Source organism: Arachis stenosperma, chromosome 10 (assembly GCF_014773155.1).
Source record: "Arachis stenosperma cultivar V10309 chromosome 10, arast.V10309.gnm1.PFL2, whole genome shotgun sequence".
NCBI classification, from domain to species: domain Eukaryota; kingdom Viridiplantae; phylum Streptophyta; class Magnoliopsida; order Fabales; family Fabaceae; genus Arachis; species Arachis stenosperma.
Genome location: NC_080386.1, coordinates 91,108,906 through 91,113,230, shown reverse-complemented (window position 1 = coordinate 91,113,230; position 4,325 = coordinate 91,108,906). Strand labels below are relative to the sequence as shown.

Below are 4,325 nucleotides of genomic sequence, written 5' to 3'. Positions count from 1 at the left end.
TGGTGGATGATGGGAGGGGCGCCGAATGTGGATATAAAGGGGGGGGGGAAGGGTGGGTTTCGAAAATAAGAAAAAAAAGATAAGATAGAAGATATGATTTATAAAAGATAAATATGATAAGAAAAAGATATAATTTAAAAATAAAAGATGTTAATTATATTTAGAAAAGATAAATTTGAATTTTTATTTTCAAAGAAGATTTTAAAAGATAATTGAGTTTTGAAAAACTTAAAAAAAAGAGTTAGATTAGATTGGAAAAAGATTTATCTTTATGGATTAAGATACATTTGATATTTTTGAAAAAAAGGGATTTTAGAAATTAGGGTTTTTAGAAATTAGGATTAAAATTTTTGGAATTGAAGGATGATATTTTGAAACATGTTTATGCAAGAAATCATGAATTGAAAAACGAATTTTACCTCCTCCCCACCATTCTGGCATTAAACGCCCAAACGCTGCATGTTTTGGGCATTTAACGCCCAATTGCTGCTTCTCCTGGGCATTCAACGCCGAGCTATTGCTTCTTTCTGGCATTGAACACCAGGAAGTCCTTTGTCACTGGGCGTTTTTCTGAACGCCCAGGATGCTGTAATTCTGGCGTAATTACATAGGTGACAGATGAGATGAGGAAAGGCTAACCTTGCCAAAGTGGAGGGCTTGTTAGCCACCTTGTATAGTTCTAGAGGTATGATCTCATGAACTTTCACTTCCTCTCCAATCATGATGTTATGGATCATGATAGCCCGATCCACAATTACTTTGGATCGGTTGCTAGTAGGAATGATAGAGCATTGGATGAACTCTAACCATCCTCTAGCCATGGGTTTGAGGTCAAGCCTTCTCAATTGAACCGACTTGCCTTTGGAGTCTCTCTTCTATTGGGCTCCTTCTACACAAATGTCCATGAGGACTTGGTCTAACTTTTTATCAAAGTTGACCCTTCTTGTGAAAGGATGAAAATCTCCCCGCATCATTGGCAAGTTGAATGCCAACCTCACATTTTCTGGACTGAAATATAAGTATTTCCCCCGAACCATTGTGAGCGAATTCTTTGGGTTTGGGTTCATACTTTGATCATGGTTCTTAGTGATCCATACATTAGGATAGAACTCTTGAACCATTATGATTCTGACTTGTTGGATGGGTTTGGTGAGAGCTTTCCAACCTCTTCCCTGAATCTCTTGTCGGATCTCCGGATATTCACTCTTTTTGAGCTTGAAGGGGACCTCGGGGATCACCTTCTTCTTGGCCACAACTTCATAAAAGTGGTCTTGATGGACCTTTGAGATGAATCTCTCAATCTCCCATGACTCAGAGGTGGAAGTAATTGCCTTCCCTTTCCTCTTTCTAGAGGTTTTTCCGGCCTTAGGTGCCATTAATGGTTATCGAAAAAAATAAAAAGCAACGCTTTTTCCACACCAAACTTAAAAGGTTTGCTCGTTCTAGAGCAAAAGAAGAAAGAAAGGAGTAGAAGAAGAAGAAATGGAGGAGATGGAGGTGGAGGAGTGGTTCGGCCAAGGGGGGTTTGGACTGTTTCTGATGTGTAAAAATGTAGGAGTAAGGAGGGGTATATATAGGGTAAGGGGGAGAGGGAATCCGTGTGATAGGGGTTGGGTTTGGGAGAGAAATGGTTTGAATTTGAGTGGGTGGGGGTAGGTGGGTTGTATGATGGGAAATAGTGGATGGATGTAAGTGGTGAATAGGTTATGGGGAAGAGGGTAGGATTTGATAGGTGAATGGTGTTTGGGGAAGGGTGTTATGGAAAGGTGTGAAGAGGAGTGAGAATGAGTTGGGGTAGGTAGGGATCCTGTGGGGTCCACAAATCCTGAGGTGTCAAGGATTTCTCATCTCTGCACCTTTATGGCGTTTAAACGCCCTCTATGTAGCATTTTTGGCATTGAACGCTAGGCTGCTGCCCATTTCTGGAGTTAAACGCCAGTCTGGCTGCCAGTTCTGGCGTTTAACATCCAGAATGCTGCCAGACTGGGCGTTAAACGCCCATTCTGCTACCCTTACTAGCGTTTAACGCCAGCCAGACACCAGACACCAAACACTGTGTTAAACGCCAGTCTGTGTGCCATTTCTGGCGTTTAATGCCCAGAATGGTGCCAGCCTGGGCGTTAAACGCCCACTTTGCTAGCCTTACTGGCGTTTGAACGCCAGTAAGCTCATCCTCCAAGGTGTTCTATTTTTTATGCTATTTTTGATTCTTGCCTTAATTCTATAGCTGTTTTGTGACTTCACATGATCATCAACCTAAAGAAGACATAGATTAACACTAGAAAATAGAATGAAAAAGTAATTAATATAGATAAATAAAATTGGGTTGCCTTCCGATAAGTGCTTCTTTAATGTCAATAACTTGACAGGAAGCTCTTACAGAGCTTCACAGATGCTCAGAGCATGGTTGTGGCCTTACAACACCAAACTTAGAAGTTGAGTGTGGGGCTTTGTCTGACTCTGTATTGAGAAAAGATTTTCATACTTCTTCTCCCTATTTATTGAAGAAGATCCTTGAGTCTTGAACACAAGGTAGTCCTCATTCAATTGAAGGACTAACTCTCCTCTGTCCACATCAATCACAGCCCTTGCTGTGGCTAGGAAGGGTCTTCCAAGGATGATGGATTCATCCTCATCCTTCCAGTGTCTACGATTATGAAGTTAGCAGGGACGTAAAGGCCTTTAACCTTCACTAAGACATCCTCTACAAGTCCATAAGCCTGTTTCATTGATTTGTCTGCCATCTCTAGTGAGATTCTTGCAGCTTGTACTTCAAAGATCCCTAGTTTCTCCATTACAGAGAGTGGCATGAGGTTGATACCTGACCCCAGGTCACACAGAGCCTTTTCAAAGGTCATGGTGCCTATGGTGCAAGGTATTAAGAACTTTTCGGAATCCAGTTTCATTTGAGGTAATGTCTGCTGAATCCAGGTATTCAGTTCATTGATGAGCAATGGAGGTGCATCCTCCCAATTCTCATTACCAAATAACTTGGCATTCAGCTTCATGATTGCTTCTAGATACTGAGAAACTTGCTCTTCAACAGTGTCTTCGTCCTCTTCAGAGGAAGAATACTTATCAGAGCTCATGAATGGCAAAAGTAAGTTCAGCGGAATCTCTATGGTCTCTGTATGAGCCTCAGATTCCTTTGGTTCCTCAATCTGGAACTCCTTATTGGTCAGTGGATGTCCCTTGAGGTCTTCCTCACTGGGAATCACTACCTTTTCAATCTCTCCATGTTCGGCCAATGTGGTTATAGTTATGGCCTTGCACTCTCTTTTGGGATTCTCTTCTGTATTGCTTAGGAGAGTACTAGGAGGAGTTTCAGTAACTCTTTTACTCAGCTGACCCACTTGTGCCTCCAAATTTCTGATGGATGACCTTATTCCATTCATGAAACTGAGAGTGGTTTTAGATAGATCAGAGACTATGTTTGCTAACCCAGAGAGGCTCTGCTCAGAATTCTCTGTCTGTTGCTGAGAATATGATGGAAAAGGCTTGCTATTGCCAAACCTATTTCTCCCACCATTATTGTTGTTGAAGCCTTGTTGAGGCTTCTGTTGATCCTTCCATGAGAAATTTGGATGATTCCTCCATGAAGGATTATAGGTGTTTCCATAGGATTCTCCCATGTAATTCACCTCTTCCATTGTAGGATACTCAGTATCATAAGCTTCTCCTTCAGAGGAGGCCTCTTTAGTACTATCAGATGCAGCTTGCAATCCAGTCAGATTCTGAGAAATCTGAGTCAATATCTTGTTCTGAGCTAATATGGCATTCAGAGTATTAATCCTAAGAACTCCTTTCTTCTGAGTCATCCCATCATTCACAGGATTTCTTTCAGAAGTGTACATGAACTGGTTATTTGCAACCATCTCAATGAGTTTCTGGGCTTCTGTAGGGGTTTTCAGATGAAGAGATCCACCAGCAGAATGGTCCAATGACATCTTAGATAGTTCAGACAGACCATCATAGAATATGCATATGATGCTCCATTCTGGAAGCATGTCAGAAGGACACCTTTTGGTTAATTGCTTGTATCTTTCCCAAGCTTCATAGAGGGATTCACCTTTCTTCTGTTTGAAAGTTTGGACTTCCACTCTAAGCTTGCTCATCTTTTGAGGTGGAAAGAATTTGGTCAAGAAAGCATTGACCAACTTGTCCCAAGAGTTCAGGCTTTCTCTAGGTTGTGAGTCCAACCATGTTATAGCTCTGTCTCTTACAACAACGGGGAAAAGCATAAATCTGTAGACCTCGAGATCAATCCCATTGGTCTTAACAGTATCACAGATTTGCAAGAATTCAGCTAAGAACTGATGAGGATC

At 41.5% G+C, this 4,325-nt stretch overlaps 1 non-coding gene across 1 annotated transcript; it reads left to right on the top strand.

Moving 5' to 3' along the window:
• The first annotated feature begins 4,001 nt into the window (after positions 1–4,001).
• On the top strand, positions 4,002–4,109 carry LOC130959014 (small nucleolar RNA R71). Its single transcript, XR_009078112.1, has one exon. It is a non-coding gene; the product is annotated as a small nucleolar RNA R71 (small nucleolar RNA).
• Positions 4,110–4,325: the final 216 nt, after the last annotated feature.